Source organism: Cryptomeria japonica, chromosome 11, assembly GCF_030272615.1.
Source record: "Cryptomeria japonica chromosome 11, Sugi_1.0, whole genome shotgun sequence".
Lineage (NCBI taxonomy): Eukaryota > Viridiplantae > Streptophyta > Pinopsida > Cupressales > Cupressaceae > Cryptomeria > Cryptomeria japonica.
The window spans coordinates 690,769,586-690,786,933 of record NC_081415.1 but is presented as its reverse complement, the minus strand read 5'-3'; positions in this window follow the sequence as shown (position 1 = coordinate 690,786,933).

Here is a 17,348-nt window from a genome sequence, read left to right as displayed (position 1 = left end):
GATCAGCCATGGTGATGTCGCGTTCAATATTATAAGAGTAATGAGATAGGAACTTCTGGATGAGTTCCTCAAATGTTCTTATGCCACCTGGTAGTCGGGAAAACCATGATGTGGTGGTTCCTCCCAAGCTTTGGGGAAAAAGGCGCATTAGGTATGTGTCCTCATAAGCCACTTCAAGACAAGTGGAATGAAATTCTCAGACATGATCGCGGGGATCTCCCTTTCCTCTATATTTTTCGAATTTTGGTGTTTCGAATCCGCGTGGAAAGGGTGGCATATAAAGATTCCTATCAAACGGATAGGGACAGATGTCGTTGAGTGAGAATTGATTGGTCTTAACACCACTATGAAGTTGTTGGGCGAGATTCTCGACTTGTTGCCGCAACATCTCTATTTCATTTGGAGGAGGAGGTGGTGGGTTACCTCGAGGGATGTTATATCTGATGGGATCTCTACGCCTTTCCTCCTCATGACGACTTTGTCTTTCTGATGCTTGTCTTAATTGGGTGAGATCAAAGTCAGAGGGGAGTTTGGCTCCTTCTTGAGCAAGTCGTAAAAAGTGAGCATCCGCATTGCTCCTTAGTATTTCATCAAATAATCTGTTAAAATGAGGGTTATGCTGAACCCTTTCGATTGTTGAAGGAGTGGGTGTACCTGGGTTTTCATCATTCCCAGTTCCTCCAAGTGCTTCTTGAAATTCATTGAGGTTGTCCTCTTCTTCCTCAATTTCCATTTCTCGTTGCCTTGATCGTGATCGGGTTTGAGCCATTTTGTTTACAAGTTTGGTTTTGAAGTTGATTGAAGATGATGATGAGTGGTGATGAAATGCAAGATTGATTGGTTGGTGATTTGTGTTGTATGGGGATCTCTAGCACTTTTAAGGTAGATGTAACCGAAATTCTTTTCTTTGAATTGCTTGTTTGTTTGATAAGTTTGGATGTGATAAGGTGTAGAGAAATCTGAGATGTGTTACAGATTTTGACTACCTAGTAATGAGAGGATTCACTCATGAACTAGTTTTAACCTGCGTAGATGTGTATCTTAGGATGAGCTTATCCTAGATGTAGAAACAATCTAAAAGTGATGTGATGTGTTTGATTTCAAGCAATATCTAAAAGAGAACTTGGGACAAGAACCTCTTAATGTTTTGAGAGTTTTGGGATGAATTGATGATGGAATAATTATGTATGAATGAGATGATGGATGAAAATGTTTTCAACTTTCAATAAAAACTTTGTGTCACAAATGGGACAAACTCTTCTTCTTCCCTTTCAGACGTTGGTGGCACTTCTCGAGCTGTGTTGTAGGTGATACAGATGTTTGGGAAGAAATTGGGATTAATCTTTCCTCCTTGATTTTTGTGATAACTCAGAGCTCTATATTGCATAAAAGCTCTGTGGTTCAATGATTCTGAATCAAACTCGTTTGTTTTACCTTGAAGGTATAGACGCATGCGATGTAGAAAGACTCTATGGGAGACAAAGATTTGTCGATTGATATAGAAGAATTTCCTCCTTTTGATTAAAGCCTTTGAGCTCAATGGTCTTCTTTTCAAGGTAATATTCTGATGACACTTCTTCTTTCGCAAGATGTGAAGAATGGTCATAAATTTTTTGACTCTTTGTTTGTTTGCACTTTGTTTTTGGTATTTTTGGTTGTGTTGACAGATGTTGGATGAGTACTTTGTTTTTGGGATTGATTTTCTGATTTTTTTCTTTGACAAGAAAACAAAGCAAGCACACAAACACAAGATTGTAGCCTTAAAGGCACAAATGAGTATGGGTCTAAATCAACCCAATCCTTGGACTTTGTTTTTGACCCTTCCTTTAGATGTATTTTAAGGTGTAATTCCAAAGCCTGAAGTCGGCTCAATTTGCTCTAGGTCTGTAAAACGAACACACTTCAAACACTCTTTATCCCTAAGGTCAAATGGCCAGTTGTGATAAATTTAGCCCACATCTTGATATTTCTTCGACTTTGGTACTACATACCTTATGAATCCCGCCGTGGCAGGTAAGGATGTGATATACTAAGTCTTGCACGAGCATAACAAATAGATGATCCCTATGATGGGGGAGTCACCACTTTTATCAAGCCACAAGTGACTTTTCAAAAAGCTATGTTTCTACTCAAGGAAATATGTATGGTGAGTATCTTGGGAGCAAAACCTTCTATGCTCTTGCACTAAATTATACCTCAAATATCCTCAATCAATAGAACAGGTGGGCTACTACTTAAAAGTGTTTAGTCATGTTCGATGGCTTTGGACATAAGTTCATTCTGCAGTGACTCACTTAAGAGCCTTGTAACTGGTGGTGGGGCCCATTTGTCCTTTCGGCCAGTTACACTGTAGGAACAGCTATACCCAAGGCTACAGCTTTCGCTCTCACCTGATTTCTATAGCGGCTCGAAGGATTTACCGCTCGAGGTCGTTCCCAAGAGTATCGATCCCTTGGCAGGCCTCTCTTAAAAAGATAAAATTTTGAGCGTTACTAACACTTTTCTCTTGCACCTAGGACCACGAGAGCCAAGGGAGAGGATAGTGTGTGTTAGAAGTAGGACCACTCGACTGACTTTTTGTGCACAAGCGCGCCAAACACGTAAAACACTTGTTCCTTTTAATCCAGCATTTGCAAATGTGATCTAACTATTTGGAGATGTTGCTCCAACAGCCATGGTGTTCTTTTTAACTTCAAAGCAATATGTTTTGTAATCTAGAAGTTGAAAGTCCTGGTCAACTTAATGAAAAACACGATTGCATGAAGGAAAATTTGTTTTTGCCAAAATGAAGACAAGTGGATTGTGTATTTTATTTGCACCAAAATTTGAAGTGTGGCTTGTGATTTTTAGATTTGATGCAAGAAAATGGAATTGTTTGGTTTTAAGCACCAAATAAAGTGTGTTTCCTAACTTGCAAGAAAACAAATGTTTGAATTTTGTTGTTCTTTTTACCTTGCAAATAAAGAAAGATGAATTTGTTTTAAGCACCAAAAACAAATTTGAGGTTCATTTTATGCACTCCAAAATGAGATGTGAGGTTTATTTTAACTTATGCAATAAGGGAAAAATGAATTCTTTTTAGCCAATTTTTTTAAAGAAAGTAAAAAGAAAGATTTTTTTTTTTTTAGAGCATCTACTAACTCCTTTCCCTGCACACAAAAAGATTAGAACCTGCACCTGGTCAATAGTCAAAGCGTTAGTGTGGGCTTACACAAGCCTAAATGCTGATTTTGGGTTACAAAGCGAATTGGACAACACTCTATCGCAATAGCGCTATTCTGCCTTTTTTTTACAAAAGCGCTAATTAATACAATAGCGCTAGTCTGCGGTCGCAGAAGCGCTATTTTACACAGTAGCGCTGAAATAATAGAAAAATCCGGAAAGTCAAAAGCGCTAAAACAGTTGCAATAGCGCTAGAAATGTGACAAAGGCGCCAGAATGGAATCAATAGCGCTAAAACTTTTTCATTAGCGCTATTATATGGACAATAGCGCTAAAAGAAAATGTTGCAATAGCGCTAGAACGCGTTCAATAGCGCCGAAGCGCGACCTGTGTGGCAGTTTCAACAAGCAAAAATGTTAATTTTTAAAAACAAAAGATCAGAAGGTTGCGTGTTCGATTCACGTCGGGTTCACCAAATGATGCCCTCCTAAATGGCACAATTGTTAGTTCTTGATCAATCAAAACAAAACACACAAGATGTTAACGTTAGTCAATCAAAAACTAAAACATGAAGGCATTCCAAAAGAGACACTAAAAGAAACATGCTAAATATATCTAATAAATAGAACAAATGATCATGAGACATCTCCAACTGCCTCTTAGCATGGCCTTAGCTTCTTCTCCCTTGTTCCTCTCCTCTCCAAGTTCCAAAATAGTGTAGCTCTCAGCAGCTTTTTGCACTATGGATGCTTATGGAGGATTGAGATTTGTATAATAGCTCCAAATATGAAATGAAAAGCTAATAGTAATGCTAAAATGATGTATTTTAACTAAAAAGACAAGATTTAGTTATGCTATGCTAAAATGCTCTCTAAAATGGCTATAGTCTAAATGCATACAAGTTTTCAGGATCTGGATTATGAAGGAATGGGCTCTATTTATAGGAAAAATGGAGCAATGGATGGCCAGGATTGAAAGGTTTAATCAAGGGTCAAGCTTGAAAGTTGGGGATCCATGTGCACAATTTGCACCAATGAAATGGTGACAAGTGTCAACATAAGATTGGGTTGAGAGAAGAGGTTGGAGGCATTAAATGCTTGAGAAGACCTTATGGTTATCTAAAGGCTAAGAGTCAAGCCTAAATTAGGATTACCCACTGGATTAAGAGTTAATCCAAGGATAAACCTTTGTGCAAATGATTAAGAGATAATCATGGTCAAAGCATTAAATGCTTGATGAGACCTTTGTGGTTGGGTAGAAGTTGAGTCAAAACAAATGTTTTAACCATGTGGGAGGGTTGAATTAACCATTAATGGTTATTGAAGACTTTGGGGGATTAAGTGGTTGAAAGTTGGAAGCCTTCAATGGTTTTCAAAGACTTTGGGGTTTTTGGTGGTTGAAGGTTGAAAACCTTCAAAGGTTATCCAAGACTTTGGGCCATTTGAGAAGTGACTCCATTTTGCTTAGGAATGTGACAATAATTAGAGGATGGATTAGGCTAATTAGGAAGGGGTTAGAAGAATCTAGAAGGGGATTAGATTTTTGCAAGTGGATTTGGTGGGTGAGGGAAAATAGGATTTTATTTAAAATAAAAATTCATTTATTTCAAAATGTGTGCAAGTTGCATTTGTAGGAAAATGCAAGTGGGGGGGTTTTTAAAATGATTTAAATAAATGTTAATTTATTTAAAAGAGGAAAAGGGGGATTTAATTAAATAAATTGATTTTATTTATTTAATTGGTTGGAATTGGATTTAATGAATTAATTAAAATAAATTGAATAATTTATTTAATTAATAGAAGAATGTTTGGAGATGAATTAATTAAATATTAATTTAATTAACTGATGGCTAGTGGATTTTTAATCAAATAAATACAAAATATTCATTTAATTAAAATGGACAGATTTATGTGACTACAGGTAGATTTCTCCCTCGTTGATAAAATGACAAAGTGTCAGGGTACTTTATACTCCCCCTTTGATTCATACTTATCTCCCCCTTATTTTAGTTAGATGAGGAGGGGGGGGTGAATCAGATAAACTCACAATACAAACTATTCATCAGATTCAACCTCGGTAGAACTTACTTGATATGTAACTATGATTGTAAATCATTCAAACTCATAAACTGATAAACTTGAAACAACAAACACATTTAACACCAGATTTAACGTGAAAACCCAAATAGGGAAAAACCACTGTGGGATTTCAGACCCACAAAGAAAATATACTCTTCTAGAGTATGCTCAGTTAAAAGTCAATCCTGTTAAAGATTACATAAACACATTGCTAGATGTGACCCGGTCAAGGGATTTCCCTCAGATTTATTAGGATCTTGCACTTTGTTAGAAGTGACCTTGTCAAAGGATTTCAAACACTCATTCAGAATGTTACTATAGGATTTACAAAAAAGACTGTTAGGTCAACTCGGTTAAGATATTTCCTGTCACTTACAAAAATAAATAACATTAATAAAATATATCTGCAACTTCACATCTGAAATGTTAAAGCAGACTCTATGTGCTCAAAATAATCTTGTCAAAAGACTTATCTTCCTCCTTCCTGGGCTTCTCAATCTGTTCTTCAATCTTCTATACTCGGTAATCACCTCTACAGTATCACTACTCTTCTATTTGCTTGCATCCTTTGTTCATCAACTTTTATTTATTTAAAAGCAATTCCTAACTGCTTAATCTCCTTAATCACATTTCCCATGATTAATCTTAGCCATCATATCTTCAAACTTGACTAGGTTCATTGAATCCTTCGAACTAAAAAATGTTTTATGTTGCCTTGAAACTTGTATTCCTTCCTTGGTACTTGTGCTCAGTTATGACCGTTCAATCTGTGTTGTAGATCCAACTCTTGAATTTTCATTGCCGTTGATCCTTAACAAACTTCTTGCACGACATTCCAATCTTCTATGAATCTCCAGCTCATTGGCATCCTTCATTTAATAATGTATTTATTCATCCAATGTATTTTGTTACTGCTTGATTGATACTCAATAAATACTGAACTTTACTTGGTAACTTCTTTCTTCTTCAACCGACACTGATAACATTGGTGTTTACCAACTAGCTCCTTGCTTGGTAAAATAGAACAGTATCAAACCTTTACTCATTCTGTTGCATGAAATATTTTCTCCTTCTTATTCAGTCTTCAAATACACATATATAGGATATCAAAACAATCAAAATATCATAATCTCATCACTGTCTAACTCGGTAATAGTTTCCCATTGAATAACTTATTACTCCCCTTCATTTTCACATTCTTTTGTCACTTACCAACATCTTTATACTCATCAAAACATACTCTTTAAGATATGGCAACATCATACTGAATCAGAAAATCAATTGCTTGACATCAATGACAAAATAATATTATTAAGACAGTAATCATCCTTTATCAATTATATCATCAATCTCCAACAACCTTCTCAATATCATCATACCAACAAACTTATTGTAATGTCAACAATCTCCCCCTTTGGCATTGATGGCAATACCAACTTGATTTATTCCAATTGATTTGGACTGCTGTTATTCTTCTCCTGTTATCCTTGAACTATAAACTTCTCCTGTAATCTTCTCCCCCTTTGACAACAATGCCAAAAGTAAAATTGATTCATGATTACTTCCCCTGTGAAGTAATTTCCTTGTTGTTAAAACATATACAAATGTATCATCTTAGTCTCGGTCAGAGCATCTTGTCTTCATTCACTGTTTCCTACACAACTTTAGACAACCTTCTAAAGTGTGTAAATCAGCATCAACTCACAAAAAGTATTCTGTAGAGTCATAGAATTGATGCTTTCACCGAATTTTGTCAGTGAGTGCTAGATAGGTGTAGGACCCCTAACTTACTTCTGAGATACTGAAAAGTGTCCCTTGGCAGTGGCTTTGTGAAGATGTCTGCTATTTGTTCCTTTGTGCTAGCATATTCCAGCACAACTTTCTTTTCTTGAACTTATTATCTTAGATAATGATACTTTATAGAGATATGCTTTGTCTTAGAGTGCATTACCGGATTCTTTGAAATGTTAATAGCACTTGTATTATCACAAAATATAGTTACTTGTATTATCACAAAATATAGTTACTGGCTGTGTTGTAGGTGATGCAGACGTTTGGGAAGAAGTTGGGATTAATCTTTCCTCCTTGATTTTTGTGATAACTCAGAGCTCTATATTGCATAAAAGCTCTACGGTTCAATGATTCAGAATCAAATTCGTTTGTTTTGCCTTCAAGATAGAGACACATGTGACGCAAGAAAACTCTATGGGAGACAAAGATTTGTCTATTGATATAGAAGAATTTCCTTCGTTTGATCAAAGCCTTTGAGCTTAATTGTCTTCTTTTCAAGTTGATATTTTGATGACGCTTCTTCTTTCGCAAGATGTGAAGAATGGTCATAAAATTTTTGACTCTTTTGTTGTTTGCACTTTGTTTTTGATGTTTTTGGTTGTTTTTGAAAGATGTTTGGTTGGATGAATACTTTGTTTTTGGGATTGATTTTCTGATTTGATATTTCTTTGACAAGAAAACAAAGCAAGCACACAAACACCAAAATGTTGCCTCAAAGGCACAAACGAGTATGGGTCTAGATCAACCCAATCTTTGGACTTGTATATGACCCTTCCTTTAGATGTATTTTAAGGTGTATTTCCAAAGCTTGAAGTCGCCTCAATTTGCACTTGGTCTTTAAAACGAACACATTTCAAACACTTTTTATCCCTAAGGTCAAATGGCCAGTTGTGATAAATTTAGCCCACATCTTGATATTTCTTCGACTTTGGTACTACATACCTTATGAATCCCACTGTGGAAGGTAAGGATGTGATATACTAAGTCTTGCACGAGCATAACAAATAGATGATCCCTATGATGGGGGAGTCACCACTTTTATCAAGCCACAAGTGACTTTTCAAAAAGCTATGTTTCTACTCAAGGAAATATGTATGGTGAGTATCTTGGGAGAAAAACCATCTATGCTCTTGCACTAAATTATATCGCAAATATCCCCAATCAATAGAACAGGTGGGCTACTACTTAAAGGCATTTAGTCATGTTCGATGTTTTTGGACATAAGTTCATTCTGCAGTGACTCACTTAAGAGCCTTGTAACTGGTGGTGGGGCCCATTTGTCCTTTCGGCCAGTTACACTATAGGAACAGCTATACCTAAGGCTATAGCTTTCGCTCTCACCTGATTTCTATAGCGGCTCGAAGGATTTACCGCTCGAGGTCGTTCCCAAGAGTATCGATCCCTTGGCAGGCCTCTCTTAAAAAGATAAAATTTTGAGTGTTACTAACACTTTTCTCTTGCACCTAGGACCACGAAAGCCAAGGGAGAGGATAGTGTGTGTTAGAAGTAGGACCACTCGACCAACTCTTTGCACAAGTGTGCCAAGCACGAAAAACACTTGTTCTTTTTAATCTGTCATTGCAATGTGATCTAACTATTTGGAGATGTTGCTCCAACAGTCATGGTGTTTTTTTTAACTTCAAAGGCAAAATATTTTGTAAACTAGGAACTTTGAAATCCTAGTCAACTGAATTGAAAACACGTCTTGCTTGAAGTAAAATTGTTTTTGAGCTTGAAGGAAAAATGGCTTGTTCTTTTTAGATTGCCCCCAAAACAAAGTGTTGATTGTAAATTTCTTTTAAGTTGATGCAAGAAAATAAATTTTGTTTTGTTGATTTTAAGCACCAAAACGAAGTTTGTTTCCTAACTTGCAAGAAATAAAGTTGTTTTGTATAAGTTTGTGGTTCTTTTTACCTTGGAACAATGAAATTCTTTTTAAGAGCCCCAAACAAATGTCTGATTCTTTTTTTAAAAGCCCAAATTTGAAATGTGAAGTTAATTTTAAACCAAAATAAAAAGTGAATTCATTTTTTTAAAACCAACTTCAAAAACAAGTTAGTAAGAAATATAAATCTTCTTTTTAATCTAATTTAAATCTGCACAAAAGAGAAAAATAGTTAGTAAAATCCGCCTATTTGGTGGGCTTCTACAAGCCTAATTTTATTTTTATTTTATTTTTTTGGTTACAAGGTGATTTGTACAACGTTCTGTTACAATAGCACTAGTCTGCGTTTGAACAAAGGCGCTATTTAACAGAAACGCACTAAAAGAAAGGGAAAGACAAGAGAAGGCAAAAGCACTGAAATAGGGTGAATAGCGCCAAAATAATGTCAAACGCACCAAAACAGTGTCAAAAACGCAACTTGTGTGACATTTTCAACATTCAAACATGTTATTGGTTAAAAAAAAGTTGATCTTTTTGGTGTTTGGATTCACGTCGGGTTCACCAAATGATGCTCTGCAAAAAGGATTAGAAAATCTGTTTGATGGCAACACACACAAGAGCACAAGAAACAAACATTAGTGTTAGCAACAAAAGATTATCCTAAACAGGCATATCAAGAGAGATATTAAGCATGAAATAGAAAGCATATAAACATAGAATAGATAAACTATACTCCTCCAAATGCTAATCAAGATGCTCATAGTTGCTCCTCCCTTGTTCCTCTCCTCTCCAAGTCCCAAATGAGTGTAGCTCTCAGCTTTTAGCACTAGCCATGGATGCCATATGGAGATTCAAGATAGTTGAATATGATAAGCAAATGCTATGCAAGTGTAGATAGTGATGCTATGAGAAAGCTCTATGCTAATGCCAGTATAACGACAATACTCCAATGCTTCTTTTTTTTTGCTTGAGGAGAAGGGTTCTATTTATAGAAGAAATGGGGAAATGAAGGGTTAAGATTGAATGGTTTAATCAAGGGCCAAGTTTGAAAGTTGGGGATCCATGTGCACAATTGGCACCAATAAAATGGTGACAAGTGTCAACATAGGATTGGGTTGAGAGAAGAGGTTGGAGGCATTAAAGGCCTGAGAAGACCTCATGGTTATCTAGAGGCTAAGGGTCAAGTCCAAATTAAGATTACCCACTGGATTAAGAGTTAATCCAAGGATAAACCTTTGTGCAAATGTTTAAGAGATAATCATGGTCAAAGCATTAATGGCCTGATGAGACCTTTGGGTTGGGTAGAGGTTGAGTCAAAACAAATGTTTTAACCATGTGGGAGGGTCTGAGGTAACCATTAATGGTTATTGGAGACTTTGGGGATTAAGTGGTTGAAGGTTGAAAGCCTTCAATGGTTATCAAAGACTTTGAGCCATTTAGTGGTTGAAGGTTGAAAGCCTTTAATGGTTATCAAAGACTTTGAGGGTTTGAGAAGTGACTTCCCTTTTGCTTAGGAATGTGACAAAGTTTAGAGAAGGGGTTAGGTTATTTAGAAGTGATTAGAAAATTCTAGAAGGGGTTTAGGCATGCAAGTGGATTTTGTAGGAAAATGCAAGTGGGAGAAATTTTGGTATTTTAAAATAAAATCATTTATTTCAATTAAATGGTGTAATTTGAATTTGGATAAATATTTAAATAAATATTAATTTATTTAAATGAGAAAAAGGAAGATAAAGCATTAAAATGCTTGAAGACTTTGAGGGAAACCATTAAAGGCTTGAAGACTTTAAGGAAAACCATTAAAGTCTTAAGAAGACTATAGAAGGAAGCCATCAAGTTTGAAGACTTTAAAGCCATCAAGTTTGAATACTTTAAGGGAAACCATTAAAGGTTTCAAGTGGGTGAGGATAAATAGGATTTTAAATAAATAATTTATTTAAAATAGTTGTGCAACTTGTTTTTGTAGGAAAATACAAGTGGGTGGAGGATAAAGGTGATTTAAATAAATTATTTATTTAAAATAATTGTGCAACTTGCTTTTGTAGGAAAATACAAGTGGGTAGAGGATAAAGGTGATTTAAATAAATGTTAATTTATTTAAATGTGAGAGGTGGGATTTTGGGGGATTTAAATAAATATTAATTTATTTAAATGTGAGAGAAGATTTAATTAAACAAATATGATTTATTTATTTAATTAATGGTCTGAATTTGGTTAAGTGAATTAAATCAAATAAATTGAATAATTTATTTAATTAATAGGAGAAGAGGGTTAAGATGAATTAATTAAATATTAATTTAATTCATTCATTAATTGATGGTTAAATAATCAAATAAATACTAAGTATTCATTTAATTAAGTGGATAGATTTATGTGACTACAATTTATTTGTGATATTAAGGCTTTTTCTTCATACCTTTATTCATCTGATCCATCTTTGATAGCCACATATACAACTTCCTCTATCTCAGTCCCATCAGATTTTTAATCATTGGATTCCTCATCAGCTACTAGGCATGTCTTTCTATCTCTCCTTCTGAAGTCTCGGTGCCCTCTGTATTGGTTGTCTTTCTATCTATCATCTCGGTATTCTCTATTTTCACTAGATTCTTTGTCAAGATAATTTGAAGCCATATATCCAACTTTATCAAAGTTAAAACATTTCAAAGGTAACTTTCATTTATACTTACCTTTGCCTCTTGGTAACCTTCTAGCCAATAATGCTTCAAACTCTTCTTACTTTCTGATTTCCTCATATAGTATGTGTACTTCTTCCATGTTTTTGCGAAATCTCTCACTTGCTCCATTGTGATTTCCTTCGGCATACTTATACATTCTATCATTGTAATCATTTGATTCACCAAGATGAAAAGAACTGAATGCAGATTCAACTTTGTTAACCAAAGACCTACTGTTATCAAAATTACTCAACTCAAAAGCATGTAGTTTACCGATAGTAGCATCCAAAGAGACTAGCATGTTTGGTACAGACCTTAATTCATTAATTGCAGAGACTCGAATGGCATAAGAAGGTAGAAGTGTTCTCACCAACTTACTTGTTACATCCTTTTCTTCAATAGTTCCTCCTGCTCCTTTGATTTGATTGACAGTTTCCTTTAACCTTGTACTGTATTGGATTATGTTCTCACCTTCATTCATTCTCATGGATTCAAGTTGTCCTCTAAGACTATCTACTTTTTCTCTTTGAACATGTTCATCACCACCATACACAGATATAAGCTTATTCCACATAGTTTTGGCATCATTACAACCTTCTAGATCATTAAACTCTGAGTCGGTCAATGTTGATGTTATTTCAATCATTGCTTGAATATGTTCTTGCTTTGCCTTTATCTCTTCCATTGTCATCGAGTAGGTGGTAGGTGTAGTATAATCATTCTCCAGATAATATGTTGCATATTCTCCAATTCTTGATAAGTGCAGCTTCATCCTTTTCTGCCATGTGGTGAAACTTGACTTGTTCAACTTTGGTGCATCCCTTTTATACATCTTCGGATCTTGCCTCAAGTTCCTTTAAACTTTTCTTTCAAAGTTCTAGCTCTGATACCAATTGTTAGTTAGATGAGAGGGGGGATGAATCAGATAAACTCACAATACAAACTATTCATCAGATTCAACCTTGGTACAACTTACTTGATATGCAACTATGACTGTAAATCATTCAAACTCATAAACTGATAAACTTGAAACAACAAAACACATTTAACACCATATTTAACATAGAAACTCAAATAGGGAAAAACCACTATGGTATTTCGGACCCACAAATAAAATATACTCTTCTAGAGTATGCTCGGTTAAAAGCCAATCCTATTAAAGATTACATAAACACATTGCTAGATGTGACCCGGTCAAGGGATTTCCCTCAGATTTATCAGAATCTTTCACTTTGTTAGAAGTGACCTTGTCAAAGGATTTCAAACACTCATTTAGAATGTTACCTTGCTAGAGGATTTACAAATAAGACTATTAGGTCCACTCGGTTAAGAGATTTCCTGTCACTTACAAAAATAAATAACAGTAATAAAATATATCTGCAACTTCACATCTGAAATGTTAAAGCAGACTCTATGTGCTCAAAATAATCTTGTCAAAAGACTTATCTTCCTCCTTGCTAGGCTTCTCAATCTGTTCTTCAATCAGATCTTCAATCCTCTGTACTCGGTAATCACCTCTGCAGTATCACTTCTCTTCTATTTGCCCGCATCCTTTGTTCATCAACTTTTCTTTATTTATAAGCAATTCCTAACTGCTTAATCTCCTTAATCGCAATTCCTAACTACTTAATCTCCTTAATCACATTTCCCATGATTAATCTTAGCCATCAGATCTTCAAACTTGACTAGGTTCATTGAATCCTTCAAACTGAAAAATGTTTTATCTTGCCTTGAAACTTGTATTCCTTCCTTGGTACTTGTGCTTGGTTATGACCGTTCAATTTGTGCTGTAGATCCAACTCTTGAATTTTCATTGTCGTTGATCCTTAACAAACTTCTTGCACGATATTCCAATCTTTTATAAATCTCCAGCTCATTGGCATCCTTCATTTAATAATGTATTTATTCATCCAATGCATTTTGTTACTACTTAGTTGATACTTGGTAAATACTGAACTTTACTCGGTAACTTCTTTCTTCTTTAACCGACACTGATAACCTTGGTGTTTACCGACTAGCTCCTTGCTCGGTAAAATAGAACAGTATCAAACCTTTACTCATTCTATTGCATGAAATCTTTTCTCCTTCTTATTCAGTCTTCAAATATACATATATAGGATATCAAAACAATCAAAATATCATAATCTCATTGTATATGGTAAAAATGGATAACAACAATGTTGAAAGACTAAATAGATTCAACCACAAAACCCTAGCCTAACAACAACAAAGATCCACCATAACATATGAAGATTACCTAAGAGAATGCAAATCAAATGAAATCACAAAGATTATACCATCACATGTCCAATAGGGTTTGGATCTCCATTCTTCCTATCTCCATTGATCATGCTTGATATATTTGCTCTAAGATTTTATATGTGCACAAGAGCTCAACAAAGAATGGAAATATGGTTGCAAGTAGACTTGATCGCATATGAAAGTTCAAAAGTGTAGTTGGGAAGTCAACTCATCAGTCAACGGGGGTTGATAATGAAGGAAGCATCTCCTTATATAGAAGACACTATAAGAAATGGAGGGATAAGATTAAGAGGTGTAAAAGATAAATGGTCAGCTATGATTAGAGGGTAGGTAGAGGAAATAAGAAAATAATGAGAGGGTAGGTAGTGTATGAATTAAGAGATGAATGACATGTGTCATGGGTAGAAAAGGCTAATGAATTAATTAAATAAATAAAGATTTATTTAATTAATAGAAGAAATGGGATCAATTAAATAAATAAGATATTTATTTAATTTAGGAAAAAGATAATTTAAATAAATAAATGTATTTATTTAAATGAGAATTAAGGATAGAGGAGGATAAATGAATTAATTAAATAAATAAAGATTTATTTAATTAATAGAAGAATTAGGCTAAAGTAATTAAATAAATAAAGTTATTTATTTAATTATACATGACAATTTTAGGTGTCTACATTTTGTCGCTCTTTGAGACAATGCAGCTTGTCGCGTTGTTTCAAAGAAGATAATATGAACTGATAAAAAGTTGCCCCAAGATGGGAATGATATGCCCCCTCGAGAGATTGGATGAAAATGTCTGAAAAGATCGCAGACAATCTCTCGATAAGAAAGAGAGGGCAGAATGGACTGACCGGATAGAGTGACAGAGTCACAGGATAAAGAAGACTGACTCGGGAGATGAGGGCTAGGGCTAGGGCTAGGGCAGTCTATAAGATAGACCACGAGGGGAAAACATCCTCATTGTCATCCACACATCCAAGAGATCAAAGTGCAGATAGAGAATAGAGCAGCAGCAGTCAGCAGCGATGGCATTGGTGCATAGATTCGATCGCGTTCGCCGATTTTAGAGACCAGCAGATGCAGGAGAGTCGGTAAGTACCGCAAAACCTCCTTGTACTTTGTCACAATAAATGTTGTCATTAATGCATGTTAGGTAGCGCAATAAATGCATTTTAGAATATGTCAAACAATGTCAAAAAATGTCGAGGCGCGTCTGTGTTGGTGCCAGGTGCATCTAAGTTAGCCAGGCATGTCTGTGTTTGTGTCAGGCGCGTCTATGAATGAAAAGGCATCTATGTCAAATGCAAGCACGTCTGTGTTGTGCAAGCGCATTTGTGCTGTGTGGGCATGTCTATGTAGAGCAGGCACGTCTGTGCAAAGCATAGGCACGTCTGTGTATTTTAGGCGCGTCTGTGCAGAGCAGGCGCATTTGTGCAATATGTAAGCGTGTTTATGTCTTCAAGACCGAATCGACAGTTCTATGATGAACATACACTATCGATTGGATAAGTTGCTGAGAGGATACACTTAAGCAGGTCCTCTAGGGAAGACTAGAATAGCAGATAGGCCTAGGATTGACAATTTTGTGATAGAACATACGTTGCCAATCAGGAAACTACTCAAGAGGATACAATCAAGCAAAGGCCCTAGGATAGGATAGATCGAGGCACTTTGTGATGGTCAGGGAGTACCAAGACATAGTACTTTGTGATGAATAGGGAGTACTAAAAAGAGTAGCACTTTGTGATGAACAGGGAGTGCTAATATGAGCAACACTTTATGATGAACAAGGAGTACTAAAAAGAGCAGAACTTTGTGATGAACAGGGAGTGCAAAACATGTAGTACTTTGTGATGAACAGGGAGTACCACTTTAACTAACACAGCTGATTTGCTTGACTGTAGGAGTACTTACCTATGTTGGAGTCATGGGAGAGATTCCCATGGACTCAGATTTTACGATCGGAGCTGACATTTGAGGACAGAGCAGCCATTGAGGTTATGGGCTTGCGATTTATTCTGTATCTACCTGAGTTTCGGGCGAACATGGGATTGTTGACTGAGCTAGCTAGGAGATGGCACTCAGAGACTTGTAGTTTCCATTTGCCGATGGGTGAGATGATAGTCACCTTAGAGGATGTTTACAGGATACTACAGATATCGATCGATGGGGAGTTGATACCCTTTGATCGAGATGGAGATAGAGATGCCCTGAGATAAGTGTTTCGGGATCTCGGACTAGAGATGAGGGCAGGACATGTGGCATGGGATACCATGACACAGACAGGATTAGCACTACCATCAGTACTGGCAGGAGTGATCAGTGGGTTCATGTATCTTGATAGGGTGACATGAGGGTTGGCTATGGGCTGGGGGAGCACATTGGAGATATTGGTGACACAGCATACCAGATATGCCTGGGGACCGTGCGTGCTGGCACACTTGTATTATGAGCTCCATCAGTTTGTATACCATGGATCCATAGGATTGGGCTACAAAGTGACATTATTATAGGTATGGGCTTATGAGCATCTGTCGATGACCCGACCGATACATTTCAGACGCAGGGGCCATGGGCGCAGGGTCATCGATGAGATTGATATTGTGGTATGGAGGCCATACCAAGAGTGCGAGGAGTGGGAGGATGACGCAGTGGAGCTGCCATACACCTTCAGGAGCAGGTATCTGATTGGGCAGATGCCCTATGTACTAGAGAGGTAGTTGGTTGATAGGGTTTACAGGCAGTTCAAGAGGATTCAGTGGATGTCACGGGGTTTCAGGATGTATGCTCAGACAGTGAGAGATCAGGCACACTTCGGGCCATTATTTTCATATGATCAGGTAGTGATGCAGCTAGTGGAGAGGACTCCCTTGCCTTGGGATATGTGGCCAAAGATAGAGGATGCAGGGATGGATGCAAAGTATACTGCATATTGGGTTGAGCATCCATTTCCTTGACTGATAGATCAAGGGAGCAGATAGATGGAGATGGCGGGGGGGATGAGGATGATGATGGAGATGGTGGGGGTAGAGGTGGACGAAGGAGGTGGGGTATGATAGGAGAGAGGAGAGTGGCTTCTTGGAGAGAGGGTGGGGAGGAGAGACAGGCTTGCATGGTGAGAGGAAGAGGTGGATTGCCTTTACAGGTGCCAGCAGCACAGGGTCCCAGATAGGTACAGGGATGAGGACAGGGGCAGGGGAAGCCACAAGAGCAGCCACAGGTATAGGGGGAGAGGAAGAGGATGAGCTATTGGAGTTGAGGGAGATCTGCTAGGGATAGGCAGATGAGATCCAGGATCTGGAGAGGGAGATAGCTAGGCTCAGGAGACAGCTGAAGGACACAGAGCGGGAGAGGGATCAGGCCATCCAGCGCTATATAGAGGTTGAAACAGCACTGAGGGTAGGGAGGTAGGCGGCAGAGGATACAGAAGCTGGTTATGCTTATGTTCTATGGGCCAGGGAGGAGATAGGCTACTAGAGAGACCTATACT